The 19,306-nt window shown below is 32.9% G+C and overlaps 1 protein-coding gene across 1 annotated transcript in view; it reads right to left on the bottom strand.

The window, feature by feature from the left end:
• Window positions 1–19,306, bottom strand: part of LOC130992114 (nucleolar complex-associated protein 2) — an 884,658-nt gene that overhangs the window by 720,759 nt on the left and 144,593 nt on the right. The window lies entirely within an intron of this gene.

Raw genomic sequence — 19,306 nt, 5'->3', positions numbered from 1 at the left:
CATATCAAATTCTGGCATATTAATTTTGAATGTTTTTATGGTTAATTACCCGTAACATACTTAACGTATCAAATTTTAATTTTACATATAAATTTTAAAAAGTACTGGTAACTACCAAACTTTATCAAATTCTAATTTTACATACAAATTTTAAAAGTCAGCGTGATACTGAACATTCATCACATTCTGATTTTGCATATAAACTTAAAATGTAGCGTGATAATAACGAATCATTAATTTAATATGATTTTGCTATCAATCGTCGACCAAATTTAACTTTGACGTGTCACGTGACATAATCAATGGAATAAATTAAACGACGTGTTCGATGGAACATCATAACCACTATTCAAAATTATGCAAAATCAAATTATTCGGCTAACCATATCAGTAGTAAATTTGGTCGAAATCTCGATTGGTAGTAAAATCATATTAAATCAATAATTCGATAATTACCGCGCTACTTTTTTTAAGTTTGTATGAAAAATCATAATACAATGAAAATTCAGCAATTACCATACTACAATTTAAAGATTTTACTGTACTTTTGAAATTTGTATATGTAAAATCAGAATTTGATGAAAGTTCAATAATTACCGTACTATATTTTAAAGTTTATGTATATAAAATCAGAATTTGGTGAAAGTTTAGTAATTTATAGACACTCTACGAATGCATTTACTTTTCATCTCAAATAAGAATACATCATTAAGTATTTCTATCCTTATTATTAAGATATATCTTTAATTTTATCATTTCAATGAAAAATAAGTTAAACAAAATTAGCTCAAATAATAGTACTCCCTCCGTCCCACGAATCTTGAGTCAATTTTTTTCGGCACGAGAATTAAAGAGTTGGAGATTAGTATTTTAAGTGTGTAAGTAATAAAGTAGAAAAATACACAATTAATTAAGATAAGTTTAATTAAAACCCCTTATTTTTTTCCCTAATTCTTACTATATATAGAAATGACTCAAGATTCGTGGGACGACCGAAAAAGGAAATTGACTCAAGAATCATGGGACGGGGGAGTAGTTATTACTAGGATATATATATATCATCAATTTCATCATTTCAATAAAATATGAGTAAAATAAAATTAGCTCAAATAATAAAAATGATCAGAGATCATGTAGGATATCTCATAATTTCAGTTTTTATAATTAATAAATTAGCCCTACTACTTTTACTTATCAAGAATTAATGTCCTCAAAAGTAAATCCCCTAGATATAACATATGATTCATTACATTTTAAAGTGAGAACTATATAAGAAAAATAATACTTATTCGACTATGCCAAATATAATAATTGACGCTCAAAATTATTAGAACAACGCATATTTGGAATAGACTGTATGCAAAATAATCTCATATAAAATGAGCAATTACTACTTTACTTATCAATCTTTGTTTCCCAAGAATACCTTAGTCCAAAGCATGGGAATGAAAAGCATTGCAGACGAAGAGGCAGTCTTAAACGAAGGAAAGAGAAAAAAATACATGTAATTTTTTGGAAAAAATAATATCACTTCTTATTAATTCAGGATTAATTTCATTTTGCACATGTATTCACGAAAGTATCTTGATTCTTATTTTGTTTGAAACGTTTAGGCAAAAAACTAAATGAAATTATAGGTAAAGAAAAACAGTAGATCGTTGAGCATGACATATATATAGCGAGAAATCAAAATGTTAAAAACTAAAGAATCCATGGAGTGATCATGAAAATATTATAAGAAAATATACATGACTAATTAATTAGTAAGTAATCCAAGTAGCAGTTGGGAGTTGAAAGGAACATATCATCATCTTCTTCTTGTTGTTGGATGGAGCTGTGGTGGGCAATATAATTATAAATTAAGAAAGAGAAGAGAAGAGAAGAAGGATTATGCATTAATTATAGTAAGCTAAGTAAGGGAGCTCCCTTCAGTCCAAGCAGAGAAAAGAAAGGGGTGAAATTTGACTCCCGCTTCATTCACACATTCATAATAGTATCATCTTCTCCGCTAATACGTTTGCGTCAATGATTCGGCAGCAAATTTCCTACCCCGCACCATATCCATGACTGGACTCAAGGAAGCTCCCTTCAATTAATCTATTCACTCAATAAAAATATATATCAACACTCATTCCTTGGAGAAGACCATATATTGAAATAACTTCAGTGAATTATATAGCATCGTACATTTATATCAAAATAATAATAAAAAAAATATTATAAAAAAGTTAATCTTTGACAAAAAGTAGAGAAAATTGTGTTTCCCTATGGAAGAAAATCCTTGCATGAACCCTAACCCTAATCCAAATAGAAAGCCACCAGCAACAGAATCATCATCATAAAAAACAAGGGTTAGATCCTAATTAGCCAAATCAGATCCAAAATATACACACACTCAACTTTTTCCTCTTCAAGAAAATGCAAATTTTGAAATTTATATAAACAGATTTATCCTTTAAATCTGGCTTCTGCCACAGATTGACATACGCTATATATGCATACATATTACACACAAACACACATACAGAGAGAGAGATGAGAGAAAAGCAGAAGACTAGGAGAGGAACTAGAAGAAATTAATTGAAAACACAATAAATTTAAAAAAAACAAACAAATTAATAAAGGAGAAATCAAACCATGACAAGAGTGGAATGCATAAAGTAGGAAATCATATGGTATTTCTTCATGAGAAGACACAGAATGGGAATAGTGAGGACAAAATGATGTGTCAAAAATAGAGAGAGCAAAAAGGAAAAATGATGTCCTCGGATAATTGAAGGTGCTGATGTAAATCTACACCTAAACTCAGAATTTATAAAGGGCAAGGGGGGGTTGGTAGTCTTGTGTGTGTGAAGTGTGAAAAAGAAGGATTGTAGGGTTCAAGAATGCAGGAAGTCTGGTGATGGGACACCACTACATGTATAATACCATTCTAAATACAGTATTTTATAAAGTATAATCTTATTATTAGAAAAACATAAACTATATACATAGTGATTCATTTCGACTGATTATCAACTGTGCAGAAAGGAAGCACAATTTAAGGCAAGAGATCTCTCATCAAACCGTTTACTTACCAAAAGGCGTCTATCATGGATATATATATTGATTTTTTCAATTGAGATCATCTTATCTCACATATGTCATTAGTTAATTATCTCATTATTGATGATGGCAATTTATAAGGGTTAATATTTGGCTTAATTAGTCGTATAAAATTATTAATAGTACTCCGAAATTAATAACTCCTAATTGTAAGCTGAAAAGTGAAAACTACACCCTAAATTGTAAGTGAGATCATATAATTAATTAAAAGATATCGGACAACTATGATTCAAAAGTATACGAGTAGGAAATGGTACGTTCTATGAAGGAATTAATGTTTTTATGAGCTTGATTCTAGTTAAATTTTATTAAGAAAAAGAATTCGGTTTAAAACTGAAGCAATCGAAACTGCTGATTTTGAAGAATACATAATTCCTTATAATGAATCATGATATTGAAGAATTTTGGGGACAAAAATGATTCTTATTTTATATCAAAATATAAAGATTTTATATAGCAATTAAACTACTAGATTTATCCAATAGAAGTTAAAATAAATAAGGATATAATATATATATATATATATATATAGGGGTGGGCTACCTTGAAAGCACATCTTAAAATAAGAAATAAGAGCAATTTTTAATATATGAATTTTATATAGAACACGTATGAATTCGCTGTATAAAGGTATGAATTGTGAAAAATAAATTTTTGCTACCTTTGGGATTCGAACTCAGAACCATAAATCCATCCAACAGGATTATGAATCAACCGTAGATCTTGATGATCTAAGGGCTGAAAATGATTCTTATTTTATATCTTAAGAAATGTTCTTATTTTAGCCCTTCCCTATATATATATATATATATATATATATATATATAATTTGTAAATTAAATATAAACTAACTTTTATAACAGTAAATAGATTTACCATGCATGGTGTATACTTCTTCCGTCCCCCAAATAACTTCATATATTTCCTTTTCGGAACATCCTCCAAATAACTTCTTATCCATTTTAGGACTATATATATACTCCACCACTAATAATACTTTATTAATTTATTCTTACTTTTCAACATTCACCATTCTTTTGAAGCGTTTGATAAATGATCGATGAAAACAAATTTTTTGAAAATCCAAACGACCAACGAAATTGTTGTAGAAGAAAAAAAAATATATAAACTAAAGATTGAAAACATATAAGCGTTTCAGGAAAAATAAAGCTTTATCTTAATTTATGTATATTTAAATTGTTTTTAAAAATTATATCTAAAATCAGGAAAATTCTAAATTGTGGGCTTCTTGGTGAATGGTAGGGATTTCAACCAATATATTTCACGAGTTTTTTTTTTTCCACAAAAGATGAAAACAAAAGCTTTGCAATCTTTTAATTTAGTTTAATTTCAATCTGCAGACAAATATTCATGAAATAGTGGCCGGAATCATGACCACCTCACTTGGAATTGTACTTGTGAAAAAAAACATAAATTTAACTACTGAAAAACCGAAATTCTCATAATTTATAAATGAAATAAAGTTTTTATTATTTAATAGTAGTAATATTTTCCAAACATATATGGGCATTGCCATGTGCTGATGTTGTCTGAATTATAACATCGAGCCTAAATCTTTTGTATGAATTCAACAAAATTACACAAGATGTCACTTAACCCATGTCTGTTTGTCTGTTAAAGTGCAGCCCATTTTTCCAAACGAACACATTATCTTGATTCTTCATTTTTTTTTATTGTCCATTTGACACAACAGTCAGATTCTAATTTTAGGGTCCGTTTGATTTGCAATTTAGGATTGATTAGGATTAAAATTATCTTGAAAAATTAGTGTGGATTAGTGTGGATTTATACTATTTCATAGGTGTTTGATATCATGGCTACTTAATCCTATATTGTGTTTGATATCCATAGGATTATGTTGGATTATATTATCTAATACCAAAACTATCTTCATAGAATTTTAAAAATACCATGTGTGTCCACCATTACTTGAGCATTTGCATCGATATGCGTGAGGAAGGGTAACAGAATTTTTATCCAACTTCACAGTATTAAAGTTATCCAATGGGGGAGGGGCGGATTATTAGTATAGGTTATTCCCACAAAATAGCATGGAGAAGTGGGATTAAGTAGAAGTTGACCATATTAACTGCACCTGATATCAAACATCACATTAATCTGTATTAATTTAATTTATCCTACCTATAAACCCATATCAAACGGGCCCTTAAGGTGTTAAAAGTATGCACGCCAAACCATTTATCCTAATTGTCGATTTTTTTTTAAATGTGTCTATTTCCTGTTACAAATCCACAAAATTTGTTATTATCAAAACGATTTAAAAAATATGTTTGAAATCAGAACTGGGATCAAAGTTGGTGAATTTTTAACAATTAACCCTTTTTTTTTAAACTGTAAACCCTAATCAATATTGCACATTAATAACAGTTTTCTACCTATCAATATTACATATTATACCCACTATCTTTTAGCCTACTAGTGGTTACATTAATTAATTTGTTCGCATCAATAATACATATTCACACGTGTCACACATATTTTCACTTTCAGTGTTCAAAATTCGTAGCTAGTCACGATTTATCATTCAAAACAGCTTTGAGTTCATGTTTCAGGATCTGGGTTCCATATATACATATAGTATATATAATTCGAGTTCTTGATTATTTTATTATTTTATTAAATGTTTAAGTAGATAGGCTAATTAATGTATATGTGGCGATATAGATTAATTAATATATAAGGCAACTAAGGAATTACCCATGTACATGTGGGAGGAACTTTGTCGCGATCACGAGAACGGGGTCTTGGACTTAAAAATTTGGAATGGTTCAACTCGGCCCTCTTGGCAAAGTGGTTATGGCGATATCTGACGAAAAAGGAGGCGCTTTGGGCGCGGGTGATCAGGCTCTGCCAGGGGGAGATCACGTGGGATGATGGGGGTTTTAGATTGAAGGGGAGTTCCGCCTTGAGAACAGGCTGGTGGAGAAATGTATTGAGATTGAGTTGGGGTGAGAGTGGAAAATGGATTAGGGATAATCTGGAAATTCAAGTGGGAGATGGCGCTGATTTTCTTTTTTGGCATCATCAGTGGGTTGGAGAGGCCACTCTATCAGAAATTTTCCCAAGACTTTACCGCCTTAAGTAATCAAGATGGGTCGATTTCGAACATGGGGGAGTGGAGGAACGGAGAGTGGGTGTGGAGATTACAATGGAACATAGCACTGTTGGATAGGGAGAAAGCTCAGGAGCAGCGGATTTTCAACCTCATCAACCAAGTCCAAATTTCAGAAACAAAACCAGATAAATGGATTTGGAAAGCCTCAAAAGATGAATCCTTCTCGGTTAAGTCGGCATACAAGACCATTAGCATCGACGGTAGAACTGATCTCTACAGGAGAAAGGGGAGTGAATTGTTATCCATCTGGAAAGCCCCAGTTCCACCTAAAGTGATTACAACATCCTGGAGAGTTCTCAAAGGCAAAATGGCTACATGTGACAATCTCTTGAAACGAAAGGTGGCTATCCAACAACAGGAGGCGCTCTGTGTTTTTTGTAAGTCGACGATCGAGACGGCAGAACATATTTTCTTTGGCTGTCAAAAGACCTTGGAGTTTTGGAATGCGATGCTCTCGTGGATTGGCAAACAAACGGCGATGCATAACAAGGTGAATTTTTTTTTAAAAAGTATGCACGCCAAACCATTTATCCTAATTGTCGATTTTTTTTTAAATGTGTCTATTTCCTGTTACAAATCCACAAAATTTGTTATTATCAAAACGATTTAAAAAATATGTTTGAAATCAGAACTGGGATCAAAGTTGGTGAATTTTTAACAATTAACCCTTTTTTTTTAAACTGTAAACCCTAATCAATATTGCACATTAATAACAGTTTTCTACCTATCAATATTACATATTATACCCACTATCTTTTAGCCTACTAGTGGTTACATTAATTAATTTGTTCGCATCAATAATACATATTCATACGTGTCACACATATTTTCACTTTCAGTGTTCAAAATTCGTAGCTAGTCACGATTTATCATTCAAAACAGCTTTGAGTTCATGTTTCAGGATCTGGGTTCCATATATACATATAGTATATATAATTCGAGTTCTTGATTATTTTATTATTTTATTAAATGTTTAAGTAGATAGGCTAATTAATGTATATGTGGCGATATAGATTAATTAATATATAAGGCAACTAAGGAATTACCCATGTACATGTGGGAGGAACTTTGTCGCGATCACGAGAACGGGGTCTTGGACTTAAAAATTTGGAATGGTTCAACTCGGCCCTCTTGGCAAAGTGGTTATGGCGATATCTGACGAAAAAGGAGGCGCTTTGGGCGCGGGTGATCAGGCTCTGCCAGGGGGATATCACGTGGGATGATGGGGGTTTTAGATTGAAGGGGAGTTCCGCCTTGAGAACAGGCTGGTGGAGAAATGTATTGAGATTGAGTTGGGGTGAGAGTGGAAAATGGATTAGGGATAATCTGGAAATTCAAGTGGGAGATGGCGCTGATTTTCTTTTTTGGCATCATCAGTGGGTTGGAGAGGCCACTCTATCAGAAATTTTCCCAAGACTTTACCGCCTTAAGTAATCAAGATGGGTCGATTTCGAACATGGGGGAGTGGAGAAACGGAGAGTGGGTGTGGAGATTACAATGGAACATAGCACTGTTGGATAGGGAGAAAGCTCAGGAGCAGCGGATTTTCAACCTCATCAACCAAGTCCAAATTTCAGAAACAAAACCAGATAAATGGATTTGGTAAGCCTCAAAAGACGAATCCTTCTCGGTTAAGTCGGCATACAAGACCATTAGCATCGACGGTAGAACTGATCTCTACAGGAGAAAGGTGAGTGAATTGTTATCCATCTGGAAAGCCCCAGTTCCACCTAAAGTGATTACAACATCCTGGAGAGTTCTCAAAGGCAAAATGGCTACATGTGACAATCTCTTGAAACGAAAGGTGGCTATCCAACAACAGGAGGCGCTCTGTGTTTTTTGTAAGTCGACGATCGAGACGGCAGAACATATTTTCTTTGGCTGTCAAAAGACCTTGGAGTTTTGGAATGCGATGCTCTCGTGGATTGGCAAACAAACGGCGATGCATAACAAGGTGAATTTTTTTTTAAAAAGTATGCACGCCAAACCATTTATCCTAATTGTCGATTTTTTTTTAAATGTGTCTATTTCCTGTTACAAATCCACAAAATTTGTTATTATCAAAACGATTTAAAAAATATGTTTGAAATCAGAACTGGGATCAAAGTTGGTGAATTTTTAACAATTAACCCTTTTTTTTAAACTGTAAACCCTAATCAATATTGCACATTAATAACAGTTTTCTACCTATCAATATTACATATTATACCCACTATCTTTTAGCCTACTAGTGGTTACATTAATTAATTTGTTCGCATCAATAATACATATTCATACGTGTCACACATATTTTCACTTTCAGTGTTCAAAATTCGTAGCTAGTCACGATTTATCATTCAAAACAGCTTTGAGTTCATGTTTCAGGATCTGGGTTCCATATATACATATAGTATATATAATTCGAGTTCTTGATTATTTTATTATTTTATTAAATGTTTAAGTAGATAGGCTAATTAATGTATATGTGGCGATATAGATTAATTAATATATAAGGCAACTAAGGAATTACCCATGTACATGTGGGAGGAACTTTGTCGCGATCACGAGAACGGGGTCTTGGACTTAAAAATTTGGAATGGTTCAACTCGGCCCTCTTGGCAAAGTGGTTATGGCGATATCTGACGAAAAAGGAGGCGCTTTGGGCGCGGGTGATCAGGCTCTGCCAGGGGGATATCACGTGGGATGATGGGGGTTTTAGATTGAAGGGGAGTTCCGCCTTGAGAACAGGCTGGTGGAGAAATGTATTGAGATTGAGTTGGGGTGAGAGTGGAAAATGGATTAGGGATAATCTGGAAATTCAAGTGGGAGATGGCGCTGATTTTCTTTTTTGGCATCATCAGTGGGTTGGAGAGGCCACTCTATCAGAAATTTTCCCAAGACTTTACCGCCTTAAGTAATCAAGATGGGTCGATTTCGAACATGGGGGAGTGGAGGAACGGAGAGTGGGTGTGGAGATTACAATGGAACATAGCACTGTTGGATAGGGAGAAAGCTCAGGAGCAGCGGATTTTCAACCTCATCAACCAAGTCCAAATTTCAGAAACAAAACCAGATAAATGGATTTGGTAAGCCTCAAAAGACGAATCCTTCTCGGTTAAGTCGGCATACAAGACCATTAGCATCGACGGTAGAACTGATCTCTACAGGAGAAAGGGGAGTGAATTGTTATCCATCTGGAAAGCCCCAGTTCCACCTAAAGTGATTACAACATCCTGGAGAGTTCTCAAAGGCAAAATGGCTACATGTGACAATCTCTTGAAACGAAAGGTGGCTATCCAACAACAGGAGGCGCTCTGTGTTTTTTGTAAGTCGACGATCGAGACGGCAGAACATATTTTCTTTGGCTGTCAAAAGACCTTGGAGTTTTGGAATGCGATGCTCTCGTGGATTGGCAAACAAACGGCGATGCATAACAAGGTGAATTTTTTTTTAAAAAGTATGCACGCCAAACCATTTATCCTAATTGTCGATTTTTTTTTTAAATGTGTCTATTTCCTGTTACAAATCCACAAAATTTGTTATTATCAAAACGATTTAAAAAATATGTTTGAAATCAGAACTGGGATCAAAGTTGGTGAATTTTTAACAATTAACCCTTTTTTTTAAACTGTAAACCCTAATCAATATTGCACATTAATAACAGTTTTCTACCTATCAATATTACATATTATACCCACTATCTTTTAGCCTACTAGTGGTTACATTAATTAATTTGTTCGCATCAATAATACATATTCACACGTGTCACACATATTTTCACTTTCAGTGTTCAAAATTCGTAGCTAGTCACGATTTATCATTCAAAACAGCTTTGAGTTCATGTTTCAGGATCTGGGTTCCATATATACATATAGTATATATAATTCGAGTTCTTGATTATTTTATTATTTTATTAAATGTTTAAGTAGATAGGCTAATTAATGTATATGTGGCGATATAGATTAATTAATATATAAGGCAACTAAGGAATTACCCATGTACATGTGGGAGGAACTTTGTCGCGATCACGAGAACGGGGTCTTGGACTTAAAAATTTGGAATGGTTCAACTCGGCCCTCTTGGCAAAGTGGTTATGGCGATATCTGACGAAAAAGGAGGCGCTTTGGGCGCGGGTGATCAGGCTCTGCCAGGGGGAGATCACGTGGGATGATGGGGGTTTTAGATTGAAGGGGAGTTCCGCCTTGAGAACAGGCTGGTGGAGAAATGTATTGAGATTGAGTTGGGGTGAGAGTGGAAAATGGATTAGGGATAATCTGGAAATTCAAGTGGGAGATGGCGCTGATTTTCTTTTTTGGCATCATCAGTGGGTTGGAGAGGCCACTCTATCAGAAATTTTCCCAAGACTTTACCGCCTTAAGTAATCAAGATGGGTCGATTTCGAACATGGGGGAGTGGAGGAACGGAGAGTGGGTGTGGAGATTACAATGGAACATAGCACTGTTGGATAGGGAGAAAGCTCAGGAGCAGCGGATTTTCAACCTCATCAACCAAGTCCAAATTTCAGAAACAAAACCAGATAAATGGATTTGGAAAGCCTCAAAAGACGAATCCTTCTCGGTTAAGTCGGCATACAAGACCATTAGCATCGACGGTAGAACTGATCTCTACAGGAGAAAGGGGAGTGAATTGTTATCCATCTGGAAAGCCCCAGTTCCACCTAAAGTGATTACAACATCCTGGAGAGTTCTCAAAGGCAAAATGGCTACATGTGACAATCTCTTGAAACGAAAGGTGGCTATCCAACAACAGGAGGCGCTCTGTGTTTTTTGTAAGTCGACGATCGAGACGGCAGAACATATTTTCTTTGGCTGTCAAAAGACCTTGGAGTTTTGGAATGCGATGCTCTCGTGGATTGGCAAACAAACGGCGATGCATAACAAGGTGATTGACCATTATAATGCTTTTATTAACCTTGGAAACAAGAATGATAAACGGTTTCTGATCGGAGTTTGGTCGGGATTGATTTGGAGTATTTGGAAGACGAGAAACGAATGCAAATTTCAGCAAGGCGTTTGGAATTGTAAAAAAACTGAAGCGGAGATTAAATCGAGATTATGGAGCTGGATGACGATTTACAATGTGCAGAAATCTACTGAGGACTTCAGGAGGTGGTTCGAAGCTGCGTTTTGAGGAAGTCCGACTGGTGTCTTTGAGTAGTGTTCGGCCGATTACACTGTTGTCTGCTGTTTCTTTCTTGTTTTATTTTGTTTGTTCTCTCTCTGTTTTTTCCCCTCTTTGGTACCACTAGTACCGGTTGCAATGAAATTTGCACCTTTTTTCTGCTAAAAAAAAACCCATGTACATGTGTATAACAGTATATTTGTTTCAAACTAATAATGAAAAACAATTAGGTACGGATGAATGTATATCGTGTGAATATATAAAAAATGATAATTATTCAAAAAAAAAAAGAAGTAATACTGTAATAGTTGAGATCCATCATGAGGAAATCATGGTGAGGAGTTGTATTTTGTGGTTCTTAAAACAAATCTTTCAAGGCGACAGAAAACCAACTGTTTATGTAATTCCTTTGGCAACAAAATATTGACATTTAATTCTTTTTGTAACATAGTAATAAAAGTCAAGATTTATACACGATTCGATGTTTTAAAACTTTGCTTATTATGTCGACAGAGTCCTTTTTTGTAAATCTTTTTTTTAAAGATATATTTTTGTAAATCTTTAAGATAGTGAGAGCAATTCAAAGTGTGTATCATCATTTGTCTATATTCACTTCATCATCTTCTTTTATTCTTGTATTCTTGTATTAATATCATATTCTACTATAGACGATGAGTTATCACCTAACGCGGAGTCTCAATATATCTCATTCTTATACTCCCTCCGTCCACGAAATAAACTCCCAGTTGGGGTTCGACACGGAGACTAAGAAAGCTGAAAAAGGTGGTGAAAAGGTGGTGTAAAAGACTAAAAGGGTAGTGTTTATGTATTGTTATTAGTTTTACTAATCTTTAACTAGCAATTTGATAATAATAATAATAATAATAATAGTAACAATAATAATAATAATAATAATAATAATAATAATAATAATAATAATATGAATAATAATAAGAATATGAATAATAATAACAATAATAATAATAATAATAATAATAATAAGAATAAGAATATGAATAATAATAATAATAAGAATAATAATAATAAGATTAATAACAACAACAATAATAATAATAATAATAATAATAATAATAATAAGGATAATAATAATAATAATAATAATAATAATAATAATAATAATAATAATAATAATAATAATAATACCAACAACAACAACAACAACAACAAGAATAATAATAATAATAATAATAATAATAATAATAATAATAATAACAATAATAATAATAATAATAATAATAATAATAATAACAATAATAATAACAATAAGAATAAGAATAATAATAAGGATAATAATAATAATAATAATAATAATAATAATAATAATAATAATAATAATAATGATCATAATAACAATAATAATAAAAATAATAACAATAATAATAACAACAACAACAACAACAACAACAACAACAACAACAAAAAAAAAAAAAATAATAATAATAATAAGGATAATAATAATAAGGATAATAATAATAATAATAATAATAATAATAAAAAATAATAATAATAATAATAATAAGAATAATAATAATAATAAGAATAATAATAATAATAATAAGAATAATAACAATAATAATAATAATAATAATAATAATAATAATAATAATAATAATAATAATAATAATAATAATAATAATAATAATAATAATAATAATAATAATAATAATAATAATAACAACAACAACAATAATAATAAGGATAATAATAATAATAAGGATAATAATAATAATAAGGATAATAATAATAATAATAATAATAATAATAATAATAATAATAATAATAATAATGATAATAATAATAACAACAACAACAACAATAATAATAATAATAATAATAATAATAATAATAAGGATAATAACAATAATAATAATAATAATAATAATAATAATAATAATAATAATAATAATAATAATAATAATAATAATAATAACAACAACAACAACAACAACAACAACAACAACAATAATAATAATAGTAATAATAAGAATAACAATAATAACAATAACAATAACAATAACAATAACAATAACAATAACAATAACAATAACAATAACAATAACAATATCAATAATAATAATAATAATAATAATAATAATAATAATAATAATAATAATAATAATAATAATAATAATAATAATAATAATAATAATAATAATATTTAGTTTAGGGGAGACTAATTACATAAGTAAGGTGGAATAAAGTGGGCCCAATAGATTAAAGTGTAGTAAATTTAAAAGCAAAGGAGGGTATAATTGTCCAAAAAGCAGAATAGGAGTTTATTTCGTGGACAAATATTTAAGGGCAAGTAGGAGTTTATTTCGTGGACGGAGGGAGTACAACATATTGTTCAAAAATAACTTTTACATGTATATTTAATCCTACACTAGGGTAGCACCAGTGTATATTTTACCACATGTTGGTTATATGGTTTGTGTGTAAATATTTTTTTTTTTGTATTAATAAACTTTAAATGAAGATTAACATCCTAATTAAAATTAATAAACTCAATTTGAGAATTAATAAATCCTAATTAGAAGTTAATAAAGTTAATTGAAATCTTATCACCGAGTGAAAGAATTTAATGTTCTAAATTACTACAAGTTCCTCTTCCCGGATTTCGACGGAGAAAATCGTTCCACCAAATAGCCAATTAAGAGCGTCGTCATCAGATTAGTCGATCGCGATTTGACCGGCGACGTCGCCGTCGAAACGGATAGTAGCGGCGATCGAGATCGATTCGTGCTCAGCGTGAGCTCTAGGGTTTTGGAAGGTGCGGATTTTGACCGCGAAATGGCTCTCGCGATAAGGCGCGGCGTGGCGCGTGTTTGGTTATGGGACGGTGAAGGTGACGCGCCGAGGAATGTAGTGAATGACATTGTGGAATATTTAGTCGATATTTGTGATGACGCGGCGCCGGAAGTGTTCGAGCCCGCCGCCGCCGCTGCCGTGTGTTGGGACGAGACGAGCAATGCTAGATCGATGGCGGAATTGTTGCGGCGAGGCGAGCGCCGCCGTCCAGGATTCATTGGGAGATTGAACCGAGCCATGAAGGATGGGTGGAGCGATGAGAAATTGGGCGGCGCGTTGGGCCTGCCAGTTGACAAATTGTGTGCGGCTTCCGAGTCGCTAAGGTACAACTCTTCCAGCGTGTAGTACCACATAATATATTTTTTTTTATTATTACTCTTTTATTGAGGTAAGCAGTGCCTCAAGGTGGTTATCCACAATTCGACATGTACATTTGTAGTAATCGTCTACAGCTGGCGTAATGCACCAGCAAAAAAAAAGTGGGGAATTATTGGAGGGTGCAGATAAGATCGAACGTTGGAATTTGATCTTGAATTATGTATTTTCAAATTATTTTTTTCTAGAATTATTTTCAATTTATTTGTAATTAGTTTTACTCCCCGAAATGCACGGGTCAACATTGAATAGTTATGTGTAGCTTAGCAAATGAGCTTATTCCCCAACTTAAAATAAATGAATTTATTCAGAGCAAAGTTAAATAATTTGGAGGAGTATCGAATAAATAATTTATTTGTGGTGCCGCAAATTTATAAGAGCTCGGCTATCAATAGCATCAGATAGTGGAAATTAATAAGAGAGCCAAGCATTAGTGCATTACTACATATATGGCATTTGAATAAATGAATGAATTGAATTATTTATTAATTAAACATTAAGGGCACGTTTGATTTCCTATAATGGTTTATGCAAGATAGAATACCTATTCTAGATAAAGGCATATTATTAATACGCAATTATGTTTTATATTTTCGATAGATACAGTTTATTTGAGTTTGATACCCATTAGGGCTCGTTTAATAGACATCTGTAAATGGGTTTAATGACAAAACTGACCCTCCAATAATTTCATAATGACAAGCATATCCTCCCATCCCACACCTGCGAAATAAATATCTCCACTCTGCATTTTCGACCCACGTAAAATAACTCGCGCCAAAAGGAAGTCTGCGATCGACACTCTCATACTGGAAAGGATTTGTGAAACCCTACCTTCAAACGAAATGAGCACCGCCACTGAAGGTTAGTTTGTAATCATCAATTCGCTACTTCTTGCTTACATACGGCTGACTGTAGTAGAACTTGTGGTTGAGTTGTGAATGTGTTTTTTGAGCCGGCGCATATTTTAGCGATTCAATAATGGTTCCGCGGTTTATATTTTATTGCTTGAATCGATATTTGTTTAACAATAATATGCCATAATATGTAAATACCAAATGAGAAAAGTTTACTGTTTCATTGCATTTGTAGTGGACCGTGTGTTTAACAGTTCTCGAAAGTTTACAGTTTGATTGCTTTTGGTTATTGAGAAATATGTGTAGAGTTATAAAATTATATTATTCGATTGGTTTAATTTTGCTTATGTTATAAATGGACATATTATAAAGAAGCCATGGAGTTATTTGAATATGGTGGGGGGCAGATGTGTGGTTGTTTTCGTGTTTTGAAATAAATGGGCATATCATGGTTTCATTGTTGGTGTTATTGATGTTTTGTAACAGGAAGTAATGGAGATAATGTGATACAGTTTGCCAACGCGAATCATTGCAGTCATCAGGGACAGCCTCAGGCTTAGCTAAGAAAATATTGTGTAGCCTTAGTATTGCACCTAATACGACATGGAGATAATGTGATACAGTTTGCCCGGACCTCCAGAAATCAAACTTTACAACCCTGTTTTTCTTGTGATGGGCCATGACAGATAAGAACATAGCGACTTGTTCCTCCACGGTAACATGACGACCATTAACTAACCCCCCTCTTTCCCGCAATATACGACACAATCTGCCGAAGGTGTTTCTATCCATACGCAAATTAGAAATACAGTCGACATCAGTTAAACCTAATAGTCTGCCTAAATGTTTCTCTTGATCAGGAATCCTAGCAACGATGGCATACTTTAGTGGGGCTGACCCCCGTTTACGTTTTTTAGATCTATACTTAGCTATGTATGCAACAACGAGTGCTATTAGAAGAATATGTTCCCGCAATGTTTCTTGTAACAACAAACACAAAATATCACTGTCACGAAGAACTCTTTCTCCAGGCATTCTTAACAAAACTGTTTTGGCACACAAGTTGAATCTGCATTTAATAACAAAGACCTCAGAGATAGATAGCTCCAAAGCGATACATCTGTTAAATATAAAAAAATTACTAGTAGATTCACAAACTCAAACTACATAGCAGTTGTCAACAAGAAATACCTATACAAATAATGCAAAACCTCGTCTCATGTTATAAGAAAACAGTAGCAGCTGGCCGACAACAATGACAACAATACAAAATTTCTTCAACCAACAAAACGAAAGAATACCAACATGATAAAATCAATCGAACACAACAAAAGCCAGAAGCCTCAAGAACAATTATAATTGAGTATTATGCATCTCGATATATTCAACCCAATAGCCATATCATCCCCAATCATATAATTCTGCCACAATTATAATACAGGAAAGAGCTCCAACCAAAAAAAGATGCCATCAGAACAATGCTTCGATTAGTATACAAATGCAAGCTAAAATGGTTATATAATTTTGATTCATGGTACATGCAAAAAATTACTCAATCGACATTGCTTGAAATCAAACCCCAGACACCATGGAGTTTCAATCACAAAATCGACATTTTGTAAAGAAATTAACAAAAGCCCAACAATCTGATATGGAGTTCAATAGAAGGGGAGTATCTTACCAGCGCAATTTTTTTTTCTCCCTAACGGCTTCAGAGTCGCCGGCACAGAGAAAAAAAGAGAGAGAGGCGGCAGTTCTTAACTGAGAAATGAAATTTGAATCAACGATTACTAACTCAAGCCTTCAATGCAAGCATTCGATTAATCCAATATAGAAACGACATATAATCGGCCACAGAAATTTACAAAAGCGCAACAATTTGATATAGTGTTCAATCGAAGGGGAGTATCTTACCGGTGCAATTTTTTTTTCTCCCTACGACTTCAGAGTCGCCGGCACAGAGAAGTAGAGAGAGAGAGGCGGTAGTTCTTATCTGAGAAATGAAATTTCAATCAACGATTACTAACTCGAGCCTTCAATGCAAGCATTCGATTAATCCAATATAGAAACGACATATAATCGGCCACAGAAATTTACAAAAGCCCAACAATCTGATATGGTGTTCAATCGAAGGGGAGCATCTTACCGGCACCCATTTTTTTTCTCTCTAGGGCTTGAGATGCGCTGATACAGAGAAGTAGAGAGGGAGAGAGAGAGAGAGAGAGAGAGAGAGAGAGAGGCGACACTTCTTTTCTGAGAAATGAAATTTGAATGCAATTAATTTGGAGGGCATTTGAGGCAAAGTATTTCTTTTCTCAATACCCGACATCTGTATCGGGGGGTGAGGGCGCGATTCCTAATACAGAGAAAAAGCCATTTTTTCTCCGGGCCTTGCGTATTTCAAGGGCCATGGGTATTACTTTTGTGTAATACCAAACTCTATTATAAGTCATGATACTTTTTCTAATCATGCTTAAACATAGAAATCAAACGAGCCCTAACTGCAACAACTAGTAATGATTGCAGTGGCTCGCTGCATATACTGTGGCGAAACTCAGTTTTCACCAGATGTGTTTTCCAACTCCTGCATTTTATATTTGTATATATATAGCAGCAGATTTTATTTTTGTTATTCTATTCAATTTGATCAATAAACGATGGATTGTAAATTTGTGATAGGATCATGAAAGAGGAAGATCAAGTATTTAAGTGATTTTTTACTCTGCTTTACTGTTTAATTATAGTAATATACTCCTATAACTTATTAATAAATTAGTGATCATATTACCCATTGAATTTGATCTTTTTCTCAAACGTACAACAATAAGAGCATCTCCATTTAAGAGCCCCTTCAGGGGCTCTATGGAAAGGGTCCTCACTTAAGAACCTCATCCTTCACGGTGGGAGTTCTTAAATCGGGCTCTATTAAATTCATTTTTATTATTTCAAAATAAATGTATTTTAAAATTAAAACAAATATTAGATTTTGAAATAATGATTTTATTAAATATTTCAACATTACATTAATTTAAAAAAATTATAATAATTAAAAAATAAAATTTTATTTAATATTTTTTACAATATGCACAACATACGCTTCATATAAATTACCCTAATCCGGTTCGCGTTAAAGAACCCCTTCTTAAGCATTCTAGACACGGGAGCAATAGCAAGCTTGTTGGAGCGCAGCTCGAGCCTGCCAAACGAGCTGCATTGGAAATTTGGAATTGTCCTAAATGCGGTCACGATGTATTTATATATTATCACAATTTAAAAAGAGAAAACATTAAAAGAAGTCGAGATAGTATATATTAAAATTGTGAATAATTGATATAGGGTAATAAATGATGCAACACTTTTTTTTCAGAAAGAGTTATATGAACATGGTTTTGACGGGTGTTCGCCCATGTTTTTGTACCTAAATTGATATGTATAAGTAAATAGATTACTTTCCTTTCCTTTTGGAACTCCACGACGGCACGACTACTTTCCTTTTACAAAAGAAGCACGATGACTCAAAATTAAAATGACATCATTTGGCTCACCACGTCACAATTCAGTCGTCGAAAAAGAGATTAGAATATTGACACAAATGGAAAAGATTAGGATAGATTTAATAAATTTTAAATATTCGTATATAATTAATAAAATGTATAAAGTTTAGGATATGTATATGATTTTTTTTAATGTAATCCTTCTTTTAACTTACGAAATTTCAATGTAGCCATTTGCTAGGTCCTATTACGGGTTGGGTCGTTCATGCGACCTAACCCAAACTAGCCTTGACCGAAATTTAACTCGAACCTGATTTAATTTATAATTTAGTGGGCTGATGACTTTAGTTTAATTTAAATCTTGATCC

This window comes from Salvia miltiorrhiza, chromosome 7 (genome assembly GCF_028751815.1).
Source record: "Salvia miltiorrhiza cultivar Shanhuang (shh) chromosome 7, IMPLAD_Smil_shh, whole genome shotgun sequence".
Taxonomy (NCBI): Eukaryota; Viridiplantae; Streptophyta; class Magnoliopsida; order Lamiales; family Lamiaceae; genus Salvia; species Salvia miltiorrhiza.
Note: the sequence above shows the minus strand (reverse complement) of the source record. Positions and strands in the feature narration are given on the sequence as shown.